Source organism: Mesoplodon bidens, assembly GCF_964165515.1.
Source record: "Mesoplodon bidens genome assembly, chromosome: 1".
NCBI classification, from domain to species: Eukaryota; Metazoa; Chordata; class Mammalia; order Artiodactyla; family Ziphiidae; genus Mesoplodon; species Mesoplodon bidens.
The window spans coordinates 10,342,090-10,359,600 of record NC_138176.1 but is presented as its reverse complement, the minus strand read 5'-3'; the positions used below and the strand labels follow the sequence as shown (position 1 = coordinate 10,359,600).

General features: G+C 38.5%; 1 protein-coding gene across 6 annotated transcripts in view; it reads right to left on the bottom strand.

The window, feature by feature from the left end:
* Positions 1–17,511, bottom strand: part of ATE1 (arginyltransferase 1) — a 163,849-nt gene that overhangs the window by 13,445 nt on the left and 132,893 nt on the right. The window lies entirely within an intron of this gene.

Below are 17,511 nucleotides of genomic sequence, written 5' to 3'. Positions count from 1 at the left end.
TTTTTCTGTAAATTTGAAATTATTTCAAATAAGAAAATTAACAAATGCTAAACTATGTTCTTCAGCATCCCACCATAAACCCTCCTATTTGTGTGTGTGTGTTTGGAACCCAAGCATTACATTTGTACTTTTTTCAATTGTTAAATTTTGTTCTGACATATTCTCATCACTCCAGCCTACTGAGGTATTTTCATATTGTTTCTTTTCTTCTGGCAAGTTAGAGATCCTTACCAGCTTCAGAGTATCTGTAAATTTAGCTATCAAGATAAGAATAAAAATCTTAAGTAGAGTTCTGAAAAGAGGGAAAAGCAAAAGGTAATACTGTAAGTCAATACATGAATAGCTAATAATTTTTTTTAGTTATCAAACACGTTCAATCAGTTCATTTTAGGATCAATGATGTTCCCTTGGTTTGACAAATTAGCTTTTTCTAAATCAATACCTTTAAATTCCACCATATCTGACAGCTCATGAAAGGTATTACCATAATGGTAATGACATTGCTGGTCACAAAGTCAAATTCCCAAATACAACAAAAGTTAGCTATAATACTAATTTCCGAAGAGTGGATCTGGCTTTGGGTTGATTTTGATTCCTTCCAAGGGAATTAAGCTAGAGACTTCTAAAAGTACCTTCAAGCAGCAAACACTTTTGAAAATTTCCTGGGGAAATTTTCAAATCCTCATAAAATAAAATTTGAAATTACAGTATTTACCATAGGGGCAAACACAAATTCACTTTTCTTTGCCAAAGGTCTCAATCCAGAAACCTGTCCTCTTCCTCATTCTTGGTCTCAGCTCAATCTGCATACTGAGTCATCCCTCAGTATCCATGGGGGATTGGTTCCAGTACCCCCAGCAGATACCAAAATCTGAGGATGCTCATATTCCTTATATAAAATGTTGTAGTATTTGCACACAACCTATGCAATCCTCCCGTATACTTCGAATAACCTCTAGATTTATAATACCTAATATAGTGTAAATGCTATATAAATAGCTGCCGGCAAGTGGCGAATTCAAGTTTTGCTTTTTGCAACTTTCTGGAATTTTTCTAATAGTTCCTTTCCACTAACTTTCACAAAAGCTGAAGACTCTGCTATCTGGCACAAATAAAACTCTCTGTGACCCCTACCTTTTCTCCAGTTACCTTACTCTTTCTCTCCTTTAAAGAGTGTTTATATTAACGGCCATTTCCTCACCTCCCTACTCACTCCACAGGCTATTTCAATGTGTATCTTGGTCCAATCACCTTCATTCTATTCACTAAGGTCAAAGGGTCTCCCTGGCATTGAACACGAAAAAAACATTGCAGTCTTTACCACCCTCAGCAAAGTATAAACTCAGAGGACCACTTCCTCCTCTTTGAAACTCACTCTGCCTTCCACTTTCCTGACACCATTTATCCTGGTTATTCTCTTACCACCAGGGCAATTCTTTACTTGACTGTTAAATGTTGGGAGTTAGTGTTCTGTTCTAGGTTGTTCTTTCTTCTTGCTTTACATTTTCTCCCTCAGAAATTTCATCCATGTCCATGGATTCAATTACCATTTTTAAGTCTGACCTCCAAATCCTTAGGTCCAGCCAAAATTTTTCCTCAGGAGACTTGATAATACTACATGTGGCTAAGGGCAAATTCACATTATCTTGGTCAGAGCAATCCTACTTCTAGGAGTCCATTCTACATAAATATCAGTATGTGTGCAAAAAGATGTATAAACTCTCTTGTAGCATTATTTGTAATTTAAATTAAAAAATTTCAAACTTAAATGTCCATCAATGGGGGGGTTATTATCAATAATACATATCATAGTATGCAACCATTAAAAAGGAATGGGTAAACATACTTATACCATATAATCCAGCAATTGTGCTTCCTGGTATTTGACCAAAGGAGCTGAAAACTTATGTCTACACAAAAACCTGCAAATAAATGTTTATAGCAGCTTTATTCATTAAATGCAAAATGTGGAAGCAAATGTGTGCCAGGATTTCCTTCAGTAGGTGAATGGATAAACAAATTGTGGTACGTCCATACAATGGACTATCATTCAGTGACGAAAGGAATGAATTATCAAGGAAAGAAAAGACATGGAGGAAACTTAAATGCATATTACTAAGTGAAAGAAGCTAACCTGAAAGGGCTACAGACTGTATATGATTCCACTACTATATGACAAGCTGGAAAAGGCAAAACCATGGAGACAGTAAAGAGATCAGTGGTTGTCAAGGGATTGGGAGGGGAGGGATAGATGAATGAGGGAGCACAGGGGATTTTTAGGGCAATGAAACAATTCTGTAAAATAACGTAATGGGAGACACATGTTGCTATACATTCATCAAAATCCATAAAATGTACACCACAAAGACTGAACCCTAACGTAAACTTTGCACTTTTGTTAATAATAATGGGACAATGTTGGCTTATCATTTATAACAATGTATCATACTAATGCAAGATGTTAATAATAGGGGAAACTGGGAGTGGGGGATTGGAGAGCATATAGGAACTCTGTACTTTAGACTCAATTTTTCTATAGACCTAAAACTGCTTTTAAAAAAAAGTCTATTCATAAAAAAAGTAAGAAAAATTTAAGATATTAACAACAGGGGAAATTGCAGACTCTCAAAGAAAACACATTAAATACAGTAAGCTAAATTCTAGCGCAGTGGTTCTCAACCTTGGTTGCACATTAGAATCACTTGGGAAGCTTTAAAAAATTCTGATACTCAGGATACATTGTGGGATCATCAGTATCTGGAAGTGGGGCCTACAGACGATGATGAAGAATTCCCTCATCATACAGTCAGACATACATGACACCTTAAAAAAATCAGTGTATGAATATAAGGGGGCATTAACAATTTCTTGCCACTTGGCTTTAAAAATAGTGCTCAGGACAGAGGATTACTTTAAAAAACAAAAAACCCACAAAGATGTAGCAGTAAAAATCCTATACAGCCACATTCATATGGCCATTTTTCATTTCTGCTCCCATTAAAGCTTCAGAATGGAGAGAGTGACACTCAGGTGTGCCTTAATAATAGTGCAAACAAGCACAGAGAAAACAAACCTCAGTTGTCATCTTATATCTTAGTACAGTAATGTTTTGATTCACTCTTTTTGTATTAGAAGATAGCAGATTTCTATTTAATTTTATTTGTTATATGATAAAGTGAATCTGTGGAGACTAAAAAGCTAATATATTAACAATAGATAAGAAAAAGAGAGAGAAATTGATGGTCCCTTAAAAGTACATTTAAGAACATCAAAACCTCAGGAGTAACAGACTGTCACAGTGGTATTAAAATGGAGCAGGACCCTATGGTCCTTGCCTCCCCATGTCCTCGGCCTGCCTTTTGTCTGTGGAAATATTTTAGCCAAGAATAACAGAGACCAAATAATAATAGTTTAGTCATTAAGCATAGTCAAGGACCTTTAGTTCCTCCTCAAGTGCTACAGATAACATTCTGAGCCACATCCTGCGAGCTGTCTTATAGATACTGAAACCCCCGCCAGGTGGAAGAAGTGAACTACATGGTGACCAGACTGTAGCCACGACATAAGCTGCCACAATTCCGAGAATTGGCCTCAAAGAAATGGAAACAAACCGACCCTGGACCTGAAGATTAACTGTACCTAAAACAATCAAGATGACGCTGGTCAGACCACCAATGACCAATTTCAAGATGACTGTCAGAGCTGGCTGTGCTGTTTCTGCATGCAGCCCCCTCCCTCTGTCTATAGAAGCTCTTGCCCCCTGATTGTCAGGGGAGGGGGGAGTCGGCCTTTGGACAGGCGTCCGCCCTCGCCCTCCCCCACCCCCTGTTGACAGCATCCAAAGTAAAGCAAACTTTCCTTTCCACAAACCTGGCCTCTTTATTGGCTTTTGAGCGGTGAGCAGCTGGATCCCACTTTCGGTTAAAGTTTCATCTATCAGAACTGTGCTTATTGTCACAGATCTACTCTTCTAAAACTTGATTTTCTTCTCTGAATTTTTAAACCTAAAACTGGTTGCTATAATCACTCTGAAAGTTAATATAGGAAGTAATAGTAGAGTGATAAAAAAAAAGCCCTTTATAAAACTTGGATCAGATTTTATCAGGTTCAATTTTTACCAGGCAATAAATTTACAGATTTTTCTCAATCATCCATTTACCACACATTAACTACCTGTAACATGTTTAATATTTTTCAAGACACAGTCAGAAACGCAAAGCTAAAACAAACGTGATAGTTTAAACAATTCCTAACTAGTAAAAAATCATTCTTTGGACTTTTTAAAAATTAAATAAAAGACAAGAGGCCTTCCACTTGCCGGAAGATGAAATAGACCTACTTTTCCCTATTGTCCCACTAAGTACAACTGAAAACCCTTGGCATCATATATAAAACAAACATAAGAAAACACTGAAAGGTGAGAGAAGGTGAGAGCCCAGTAGGGTCTCTGAGACCCGAGGAAGGACACGGTGGTGAGCTCCCTGTGTTTTCTTATTGCCCTTTTATTCCAGATGGCATACTGGAAAAGCTAGAAACTTAAAACACCAACATACAGACCAAAAACATAAAAGTACCATGAAAAGCCTTCTCAATCTAACCAAAGGACCAGGAAAGGGACGGCCTAGCAAAAAAGGAAACTTTTAGATAATAACCTCAAAAAACACAAAACTGCCACAACTTACCCAACACGGAATAGATAACGTAAATAACCCCATAATTAGTGAAGAAATTGAATGTGCGATTAATCCCTGAAAAAGAAATATCCAGACCCAGATGGTTTCACTGGAGAACTTTATCAAATAGTTAAAGAAGAATTAACACCAATTTTATCAATCTCTTTCAGAAAGTAAAAAAGGAGTGAACCCAAACAGACAAAGGCAATACAAAAAAGAAAACTACAAACTAGTATCCCTTATGAATATGCACGCAAAAATCCTTTCCAAAATGTTGGCAAACAGAATTTAGCAGTTGGGTTTATCCCAGGGATGCCAGGCTGATTCAGTATTCGAAAACTGTCAATATAATCTACTACAGAGAAGAAAAATTACATGATGACATCAACTGATGCAGAAAATACACTTGACGAATTCACAGCCATGCATGATAAAAACTCTCAGGACACTAGGAATATAGGGGATCTTCCTCAACTTGATTAAGAGTGAATACTTTCCCCTCTAATATTCGGCAGGGATGTCTGCTCTCACAATTTTTATTCAGAATAGCTCTGGACATTCTAGCCAATGCAATAAGGCAAGAAAAGGAACTAAAAGGCATACAGATTGGAAAAGAAGAAATTAAACTGTTTTTACTTGCATATGACGTAATAGTCTATGCAGAAAATCTCAAGGACTCTATAAAACAAAAGCTATAAGTAAGTTCAGCAAAGACACAGGATACAAGATCAACATGCAAAAACATACTGTAATGCAAATCACATATCTGATAAGGAATTAATATCCAGAATATATAGAGGTCTTAAAAGTCAACAACAAAAAACCCAGTTTTCGATTTAAAAACAGGCAAAGGACTCGATAGACATTTCTCCAAAGAAGAGAAATAGGTATATACACAAAAGGATTGAAATCAGGGACTTAAACAGATATTTGTACACCCATGTTCATAGCAGCATTATTCACAACTGCCAAAAGGTGGAAGCAATCCAAATATCTATTGACAGATGAAAGGATAAACAAAATATGGTATATACATATGGAAGAATATTATTCAGTCTTAAAAAGGAATGAAATTCTGACACATGCTACAATGGGGAATAACCTTTGAAGGCATTATGCTAAGTGAAATAAGCCAGTCACAAAAACGACAAATACTGTTTGAGAGCACTCATATGAGGTACTTAAGGGTAGTCAAATACATAGAGACCAAAAATAGAATCATGGTTGCCAGGAGCTGGGGGAAGGAAGAATGGAGAGTTATTGTTTAAGGGGTACAGTTTCAGTATAGGATAATGAAAAAGTTCTGGAGATGAATGGGGTGATGGTTGTGCAACAATGTGAATGTATTAAGTGCCATTAAACTGTATACTTAAAAATGGCTAAAATGGTAAATGTTATCCTATGCATATTTTACAATTGAAATAATTAATTTTAAAAGATCAACTGTATTTCAATATACTTACAATAAACACATGGAAACTAAAATAAAAAACACCACACCACTTATAACTGCTTTAAAAAAATACTTAGGTGTAAGTCTAATTCTTTAATAGGTATGTACAGGACTTGCATGCTGAAAACTATAAAAAATGCTCGTGAAAGAAATCAGAGATGATCTAAATAAGTGGATAGATAAACCATTTTCATGGATTATAAGACTTACAGTGAAGATAGCAATTCTTCTCAAATTGATATATAGATTTAACAAAATTCCTATCAAAATCCCTACAAGTATTTTTATAGATATAAACAAGACTATTCTAAAATTTATATGGAAAGGCAAAGGAACTAGAAGAGCTAAAACCATTCTGAAAAGAATAAAGTTGCAGAAGAATCACTCTACCCAATTTCTAAGACCTGTTATATAGCTACAGCAATCAAGACTGTATAGGTTGGCAAAGGGTAGACATATGGATGTGTAGAACAGAATAGAGAATCCAGAAATAGCCCCACACAAGTATGGCCAACCAATTTTTGACTAAAAAAATCAATTAAACAGAGGAAGAACCTTTTCAATATTGCTGGAATACTTGCATATCCATAGGCAAAAAATTAAATCTTGACCTATACTTCACATCTTATACAAAAATTAACTCAAAATAGATCATAGATTTAAATGTTACATGTAAAAATATAAAACTTTTAGAAGATATTTGAGACCTAGGGCTTAGTGAAGAGTTCTTAGACATAACACCAAAAGCATGACACATAAAAGAAAAAAGTGATAAACTGGACCGCATTAAAATGAAAACTTTTGCTCTGTGAAAGACCCTGTTAAAGGGATGAAAAGACAAGTTGGTAAGGACTTGTATCTAGAATATATAAAGAACTCTTGTAACTCAACAACATAAAAGCAAACAATCCATTTAGAAAATGCACAGGGCTTCCCTGGTGGCGCAGTGGTTGAGAGTCCGCCTGCCGATGCAGGGGACATGGGTTCGTGCCCCGGTCCAGGAAGATCCCACATGCCGCGGAGCAGCTAGGCCCGTGAGCCATGGCCGCTGAGCCTGCGCATCCGGAGCCTGTGCTCTGCAATGGGAGAGGCCACAACAGTGAGAGGCCCTCCTCGTACCGCAAAAAAAAAAAAAAAAGCCTCAATTAGAAAATGCACAAAAGACAGGAGGATACACTTCACCGAAGGGAATGTTTGGATGGTAAATAAGCATATGAAAAGGTGTTCGACATCACTAGCCATAAGGGAAACACAAAATAAGACCACAGTGAGATACCGTTACCCATCTATTAGAACAGCTAAATTTAAAAATAGTAACAAAACCAAATGCTGGCAAGAGTGTGAAGAAACTGTATCTTTTAGACTTTGTTAGTGGTAATATAAAATGGTACAGCCACTTTGGAAATGTTTGGCATTTAGTTTGGTAGTAACTAAATGGAAAACAGTTTGGCAGCTTCTTAAACATATACAACTTACCATACAACTCAGCAATTATACTCCTAGGCATTTATCCCAGAGAAACAAAAACTGAAGTCTAGACAAAAACCTGTATAACAAATGTTTATAGTAGTTTTTTTTTGGTAACAGTCCTAAGTTGGAGACAACCCTGATGTCCTTCAATAGGCAAATGGTTAAACAAACCGTGGTATACATCTATTATCCACACCATGGAACACTACGAGGCAGTAAGAAGGAATGGACTGTTTGATACATTAAGAAAGAAACACCACCACCACCACCCGGCCCCCAGAGAGAGGGAGAGCGCGCGCGAGTGGGGGAGAGCGTGCGCGAGTGGGCGCGAGCGGGTGCGAGGAACTCACAAAGGCAACAGAGTAAAATACCCAGGATGTTCTCATTGTGCCAAGTCTTCATAGTGTAGTTATTTTAGCAGAAAAGTCCCTAATAACCTCTGAGATTAGTGGTCAAAGGTAGTATTTCAAGATTTTACTGATTTTCATAAGCCAAAGCAAAACTGTAGCACCTTATGTACAAATTTAAAATATTCCAGGTTTCATTATGTATCATGTTGTTTAAGCCTGCTTTTGAACCTAAAGACCAATTACTTCTTTGTGGTTTAAAATTCAAACAATGCTATAAAATAAATACTTTGATCAATAAAACCAAATTTTAATAATAAGTCTGATCTGACTTAATAACAATAACTCACTGTGCTTGATTTTTTAATAATTTATTATTCAAGATGAGTGGGGGATTTATAAGATACTTCCTTAACTGAAAAAAAAAATCTTATCAGGACCTTTCATTTATCCACTGCAATTAAGAGCAATCTCAAAATGAGACTTTACACATTCATTTCAGAGTATCTTTTCAATGAATGAACAAATTAATAAATGTTTAAATTTTCTTACACATAAAAACACCCAAACCTTTAAGGCAAACCTAGATATCTCAAGAACAGCACTTACCTAGGTTAGGCTTACCAAAAAAATTTTAAATAAAGGAATATTTAACATGAGCAAATGATACCAAGGCTGTCAGAAAAAAAAGCCAACAGACAAAACAAAACATCAAATTAGATCCCTCAAAAACCTTCACAAAAGGTTAAGTAAAGCCAAGTTATACACAGCCATCTCTTCTCCCCACTGTAAATAGTGATTCTCTGAATGCCAAAAATAATGATGACCTGCTGGGTTAAGTTATGAACCATGTTTAATACAAACACAGGTATGCTTACCTAGGAAGCAAGGTTACAGGGAGCTCCTCTTCCAGCCCCAGATTCACCAGCCATAATCCAGCTTATCTAGGATTCTAAAGCTTTTCTTACTCAAGACACGCAACATGTTTCAGGGTTTTATTTTTAATGCCAAACAACAGTAGGAGTCCAAAGGCCAATGAACAGAGTTAATGGCGACAGTAAAAATTTCCAAAATCTTTTATGCAAACAAATTAGAGAAAACATAACCCATATGTTCTTTGTAAAAAATGTGAAGATTTTACATTTTCATTCATTTCTAACTGTTCTCACAATTTAGAGACCAAAATGCAATGAGCAATAAGCTCAACATGTGAAAATAATCAGCAAGAAGGAAAGTACATGCAGTATTCATTTTATTCTTCTATCAACTTTGCTTGGGAAAACGCAGTTAAAAATTTCAGCAATTTGTTCCTGTAAGCCATCTTAATGTCACCTTAGCTTCTTCTCCTTAATTATGACCACTTAAAAATGGTGCTTCTCCCCACAGCTTCATTAAGATATATTTGACAAATAAAAATTAAAATTGCATATACAGTTGCCCTTGCACAAAGTGGGGGTTAGGGGTACCGACCCTATACATAAAAGTCCAAGTGTAATTTATAGCCATCCCCCCATGTACGTGGTTCCTCTGTATCCGCATTTCCGTATCCTCGGATTCAACTAACCTGGATAGTGCAGTACTGAAGTATTTACTACTGAAAAAAAATCCACATGTAAGTAGACACACCCAGTTCAACTGTACTTAAGGTGTACAACGTGAGGTTTCAACACATGCGTACATCGTGTAAGGATCACCACAATCAAGCCACTTAACACATCCATCAAAGATGGTGCTTTTTAATGCAGAAAAAAAAACCTTTTATTTATAGGAACAATATTCTAATTCCTCGTTATCAGTTTATATGTGGACGGCCTTCCCAACCTGACAGTAAACTCCTCAAGGGTGGGAACTGAATCAGCACCCAGACACCACATGCCCTGAACTATGGGGATACACAGACATACGAGGCGCAGTGCCGGGGAGACAAGTAAACACCTGTGGTTCACGGTGCTGATCCTAATCTCACACCCTCCAGAGACCAGCAACAGAGACCTATCTTCAGAGCTGCTACCCGACTTTTATCAATTCTCATGTTAATTAGTACCACATGTTTATTAGTCAATGTCTGAATTCTCAAATTAAATCATTCTTGGATTATTCTCCTTCATTTCTGAATGTGTAATAAATGTTAAAGTTAATCAGGTCACAATAGCTTTAAATTGTGCTGTTGATCCATTTTTAGAACAAGAATGGTACCTGAAATCTTCATAAAACTCCTGTTAATTAACCACAATAAAACGCTAAGGAAACGATGCTCATGCAACCTGTCAAACATGCCCCTGGCGTATTTGGAATGAAAGGCTCTGTCTCATGCCGCACGCCTCACATCCTGGACTAGTTTATGTCGCTTCTCCAGAGAGGCCGAGAATTCCAGAAACAAAGACACTGGGTAGACGACACCCAGGCTCCAGATCTTTCAGTAACTGGCAAAGCTTAACCGATGATTTGTATGAAGAGAGGAGTTTGGGCCCAAACCCAAGAGTGAATCACAGCCAAAGTCAACTGCTTGACCAGAATTTACAGATACTTTTCAGACTGCCATGAGCTACAAACTGCTTTGCTGCTGCTCAAAAGCCCTGTTGGTTACTGGTCCCCAGTTCAATGCCCATAATCACCTCAGTGTTTTTTGTTTTTTGGGGTTTTTTTTGCGGTACGTGGGCCTCTCACTGTTGTGGCCTCTCCCATTGCGGAGCACAGGCTCTGGACGCGCAGGCTCAGCGGCCATGGCTCATGGGCCCAGTTGCTCCGCGGCATGTGGGATCTTCCCGGACCGGGGCATGAACCCGTGTCGCCCCCATCGGCAGGCGGACTCTCAACCACTGCGCCACCAGGGAAGCCCCACCTGAGTGTTTTAATTCTATTGTCTCTGGATACTAGATGGGAACATGCAACGTACTTCCACAAAGCAAACTCCCCCTCTCCAAGGTTATAAACGAAAAGTATGACACTGAATAAGCTTTGCCACATGTCTTCTGGTATATTATTCTCTTGCTCAGAGGAAAAATGTTTTCTTTTAACCTCCTCTAGCTATCCAGGTTTTGGTGTTTTTGCTTTAACCTTTATTAGACCCTCCCAACTGTTTCTGGAGCTACCAGTCCAGTTCCATGCACCTCCAGAGTTTCTGCTGTGCTTTCACTAGTTCCCATCTGCTTAGGATGGAATCCATTTGTTGTTACCTGCTGACTCAAATCTCCCCAAATGACTTAACGCTCTAGGTTTTCATTTTCATTTCATTACACTGCACTGAAAATGCCTACTTTGAAGCAAAATGTTTTAACAATGAAAAGGTGGAGGGAGTACTATAATAAGAACATTAATAAAACTCCTTTCTTGTCATTAAATAAGCAAGCTAACCAGCAGCCAAAGTCAGTTACGGCAAAATTTTACCATCAATATAGAAAACCTCTGGACAGCAGGAGCATGAGAAGAAACTCCGTTTTGTTCCAGGCCATTTCTGGGCCTCTTTCCTGTGTCCCCCCTCAGCTCTGACAGATTCTGACACAGACACAGATTCTGACAAGACTTGAAGTCTTGTCTTCACGTTGCTCAGCTACACAGTCACAAGTCCCTAAAAGTTGAGACTTTCTAAAGTAAATTTTAGTTTCTTAAAGTTTAAAATAAATCTTTAAGAACTCTTCCTATAATCCAAGTACTTCTTCATAAGTCTTAAATCAGTTTCAGATTTAAATAGTTATAAAAGAAATGGCTGCAGTTTGTAGTTTAAAGACAGGACTATCTCTCAAAACAAACCCTAGCACCAGTGACAAATTCAAAAAGTACAAATAAACTAAATGGTCCCTTCTGCTTTTACTTGCCTTCCTGAATGCAGTTTAAGTGCTTTAAGGAAACATTTTCAAAAATCTTAATTTTTAAAATGACAATATAACATGATGACTAACTGCATTGCAAAGAGCCTTTGTTTTATCAAAGGATTCACAAAATGGATATAACAATAGGGTGTTTTTTTAAAGAGATATTAAAAATATAGTTCAATTTATAATCACTAGACTTTTTCTGAAAACATTATTTATTATTTTCAAGGACAAGGATATTGCAAATTTAGTAAACTAGCTCAAACATAACTTATTTACATTTAGTCAGTATATCACAATATCTAATCCTTTCTTTCCCTCCCCATACCCTCTAACTTATTAACCTGGAAAAATTTTCTTTGGTTTTATTCAGAGCGTGGAGGAATTACCTGGCATTACTTTAAAATGAAGATCAAAGCTCCCATAAGAGCAATAACTTGCTTTGGATTGATAAGGCTGGTACAGATGGCAGGTGAGAAAAATGCTGATAAAGTTTAAATAGCACAAGTGTTATTTCACAGCTCTTTGAAGCACTTTCATTAGCATTGTCACACTTCACAACCTACTCTTCGGAAGAGAGAGATTTTCTTCTTTAAGAAGGGAACTTAACTTAGATCTAACTGTGAAATTAGAACTCAGAGTTCTAGACATTAAGGCTCAGACTACTGCATTAAATGACTGCTGTGGTCTGCGAAGACATTAACTATGCAACTTGACACTTAGTGAGCTAAAAAGGAATTGAGAGAGGAAAACACAAACTGTCTTTATTTAAATTTTCCCTAGCATATTCAAATGTTTATTTAGAGTAAAATATTTTTTAAAAAGCATCTTTGACTGTGTAATAAAATCATCATGCACAGTATTTCAGTCCAGAGTTTGTCCAAGGAGACAAGCCTATAAGGTCACATCTTTCTCAAAAGGCAGACGCGTCTGGAGAATCCAGACATTTGGTAAACAAAGATTGTTACATTACAAATAAAAGTGAAGAGTTATTTTAAAAATAAGGCATATGACTGTGTAGTTTGCTAAAACATATGTGATAAACAATGATATTATTGTGTGATACCACAGAATAGAATTTTGTTTAGTTCTGCAAGTTTTCAGTTAAACAGCTAGTTAGGGACATAATCTTTGGAATACTTGATCAATAAAATTAAAAAATTAGACCCCAGTAAAATACAAAAATATTAAAATCTTGACCAAGATTGATAGGAGACTCCTTTATAAGAATGTAAAAATCTGTGCTACAGTCCTAAGTCTAAATCTACTGTAACAGAGGAGAGGAGGGAAAAAAAAACAACCTGTCACCCATCAATAAACAAGTGACATTTCTTACCCAAAGCTCATGTATGTGTATATACCTAAGAATAAAACACAAAATGAAAACCATGAGAAAAATTGATATCTTAGTTACTGATATCACTAGAATTAAGAAACAGAGAAGAGGCCTGTTAGCAACAGACAAGGAAAGCCCAGAGAGGTACAGCCACAATTAAATAAAAATGGCTTTAAACTTGTACTATTTTTTTTTTCCCTTGCCTATATAGTCCTTGCCTAGGGCCAAAACTTTCCTCAGTCTTTTAATGAGTGAGCCCATTATTTCTAACACTTGAATTTCATCATACAGACTCCAAATATCTGATCTGGAAGCCCTCCACTGAAGCTGTGCAGGGTTGTAACTGGGCACTCAAATACAGCCTATCAGGACAGTAACTCACTTGTGTTGGCACATTCCCTGGTCCAACCTCGGCTTTTAGGGCAATGGGCTGGATGCACCCAATATGTACAGACAATATCCACCACTAAGCAGAGGCCTCCCGTTAACTACAACTGTGAGATGTCTAGTTGGTCATTTATACAGGTCTTTCCAGGGACGGGGATATTCTAATATGTGCTCCCCATCCTGACCCCTTTCTAACTCTAACCAGCTGTTTGCCTCATGAATACTGATTTAGGGGAAAGAGCAAGAGAGGCATTGTGAGGATGAAGGAAGATGATACATGATAGGCATTTAGCACAGCGCTTGGACCAGGAAGTATTAACCACACCAGTGACTGCCACCACTACTGCCTCTACCCAAACTAGAAGCAGAAGAGCTGGAGTGACAGTCCAGCCCCCTCCGCTCTTAGTTCCCCCAGACTAGTGTTTTTCAAATCGTGGGTGGTATTTATGGTCAGGAAATCAATGCAATCGACTGTGAACAGCATTTCTTAAAAAAAAAAAAAAAAAAAACTACAACAAATTCAAAAACACTAGAGCGCATCATATGAGTAACGGTGAGTACTGTTCAGCATATTTTTGTTTCAGCTGTGTGTGTGTGTGGGAGCACGCACATGTGCACAGGTATTCCAGGAAATGTGTATTATGTCACAATGTAAAGTGCATTTCTAGCAGTGGCCTAGACTGGAGAGTTCACTATCTGAAACTACTTGGCTTCACCTAAAACTGAAACTGAAATTTTAATCTTCTGGGGACTTCCATGGTGCTGCAGCGGTTAGGAATCCACTTGCCAATGCAGGGGACACGGGTCCGAGCCCTGGTCCGGGAAGATACAGCATGCCGCGGAGCAAATTAGCCCATGCGCCACAACTACTGAGCCTGCGCTCTAGAGCCCGTGAGCCGCAACTACTGAGCCCACGCACCACAACTACTGGAGCCCGTGCGCCTAGAGCCTGTGCTCCACAACAAGCGAAGCCACCGCAATGAGAAGCCCGCACACTGCAACTAGAGAAAGCCCATGCCCAGCAACGAAGACCCAATGCAGCCAAAACTAAATAAATTTTTAAAATAATAAATTTATTAAAAAAAATTTTTAATCTTCTGATAGCAACAGTGAAGAAGAGGGACAGTGGCACCTCCCAACACCTCTACTGGATGTCTTCTAACACCTTTAATTCAACAGGTCCAAAGCAGAACTCACTATTCTTTTCCTTCTCCAAAAAATCTGCTCCTCTTCCACGTTCCTCATTTCAGAAATGAAGTCAGCATTAACTCAGTTCCTGTCAGAACCCATAAAACTCTCTTGACAACTCTCTCTCTGCCCCATCGCCATACACAATTAACCAGCCAGTCCTGTGGACCCACCTCTGGAACAGCTTTACTATCCTTTCACTCCCTCTGTTCCCAATTGTTCCCAGCCTAGTCCAGGCCACCATCAGCTTCTGCTTAGAGAACTGTACGCAAAACCCTCCTAATTGGTTTTCCTACCTCCAGTCTTAACTAAGTCCCATTCGTTCTCCACATGTGGAGTAGAAATGACAATCTGCTGATGTCACTCAGCACTTAAAACCCTTTCATGGCCTTCCAGTGCTTTCAGAAGAAAAAGCTGAACTCCGCACAATGATTTACAAAGTCCTGCATTGGCCGGCTACATCTCCCCGCTCCGAGCCCAGGCCCACTCTAAACTCTAGCGGTGCTCTCTGCTCCCCGGACCTTCTGAATAAGTCTTCTCTGCCTAGAGCTTGTGAATTCTGTCCCTTTAAACACTAACTTAGATCACTTCATCCAAGAAGTGTTCCCCACCCTCCCACGCCCTGTCCAAATCTGGGTTGAGGACCCTCCTATGTGAATTAACTGCATCTTCTATTACCCCCAATATGCTACTTATCACATTTTACTGAAACTGTCCGAGTGTCCTTTGCTAAATTCCCTGAGGGCCAGGATGAGTAATTTACATGCCATCATAAAGCACAATGCCTGGCTTAATACTTGCTGAATGAATGAATTTATGACTTCAAATTTGGGTTTCTAATTCTTGCGTTGGCTCCTCTATTTAAAATTAAGCTAGCTTTTTTCTTTTTTAAAAGAGTCCACTACTTCCTCACGTTTGCTGTCCTTTCTCTATCTGCCCTAATGCAACTGACATGGTCAACTGACATCAGGGACATGCCACCTCATTCTATACCTTTCCTGTATCAGAAACCTCTTGGGATTGCCTCTTTTTTTTTTTTTTTTTTTTTTTTGCTGTACGCGGGCCTCTCACTGCTGCGGCCTCTCCCGTTGCGGAGCACAGGCTCCGGACTCACAGGCCCCGCGGCCATGGCTCGCGGGCCCAGCCGCTCCGCGGCATGTGGGATCCTCCGGGATAGGGGCACGAACCCGTGTCCCCTGCATCGGCAGGCGGACTCCCAACCACTGCGCCACCAGGGAAGCCCGGGATTGCCTCTTATAGCCCCTTGGCCTCACTTCCAACTCATGCTACAACTACGGCGTACAGTTCTATCAGGGCAGATTGGCAAGGTCTGTCTCTCTTGCTTTCTGCCTTTCAGAGGCAGCAGCCTGCAGTGCCCACAGGCGTCTGCTCTGCAAATGTACAGACACAAATTGACAGTGCAGAGGCGTTAACACCCAATGAGGCGACCATTGGCCAGTGGAGAGGAAGCCAGTGGACAAGTACTTCTTCCTTTGGTCCCTCGGGTGGCCAACTCTGAGACACACACCAGAAGGTCTCTCAAAAGGACTGAAATCCAGTCCTTAAAGTGGTAGCTCACACAATAACACACCCTTCTATTCTTTTCCCCCTCCCCTACTTCACTCTCCCCAGTCCCCCACTCCTGTTCCCCAAGACAATTTCTCAAATAAATCATCTGAATGCAGATCCCCGTGTTTCAGGATCTGCTTCCAGAAAGAAACCAGACTAAGACAGTCTCTTTAGCATTAGAAGTGCTCAGATTTTTATTCTTGCTTTCTTATTTTGCTAGGGGTTAGTAAAGCAGGTAACTCAATTCTTTCCTTACTGTCAACATTGTCCTTCCTATTTACAGACAAATTTCATTTTATTTATTAGTGAACACTCCACAGAAGCATGAACAAGTCAAGTCTCCCCTACGATGTCTATTTCAAATGAATGGCAGCTAGGAAAATACACTTCTTACAAGAACAGGAATTCTACCCAAGTTTCCATGTTTATATTAAAAACATTTTGCCAGCATCACATAAAAGACCACTCATAAAATAAACAGACTTTTTCATACCTTCATGTTACAGCTTGCTTATTTTTCTGCAGAGAGAATGAATATTAACATCCACAAAACAGAATCTAAACGGTTTAAAAATACCTTGCAGGCAAATGCAGAGGCTCCATTCTTACACTGAAGTTGGGTGTGAATGATTTCGGAAACCTTCAGGTTGTTTGTTAATTTGTCTTTGGGTCAGTTTCTCCAATAGGTAATAGGCATGTATTGAATATCAAGTGATGCAGGCTCCAAAATATAAAATATTTACTGATAATTCACAAGGTAGGAAAATGTGCAGTCAACTGCAAATTATTTTAGGGCTGATGACAAGCTTGATGACATCCTGGGATATCGTCTTTTGCCCCTTCTTTACTTATTTAATCTTTAAGCATTCCATCAATTGTCAGAGATCACTACATTTATTGGCTAAGCAGTTTTTAAATTCTCTACTTTAACTGCTGCCTTCCAACGTCAGAAAAAGTTTAAAAAATTTTTTAAATTTGTTTTAAACCAGAATGTATGGAGATGGACAATGCTTATAGAATTTCAATGATTTGGGGGTAGTAAAAAGGTTTCACTTTTATTCCAATAAAATATCCTTGTAAAGTAGTTACATGTCTTCACCAAATTTTCTAAACTACCTAGATCAGAGTATTAAAAGAACTCTATTACTATCATCAATGATAGTCATCTTATTTGCATATAAAAGCATCTGAAATCAATGTCTTCCAACTCTGATAAGTTAAGTGCACACTCCATCTATAACACATTTAAGGCCTAGAATTAAGATGCCACAAAGCT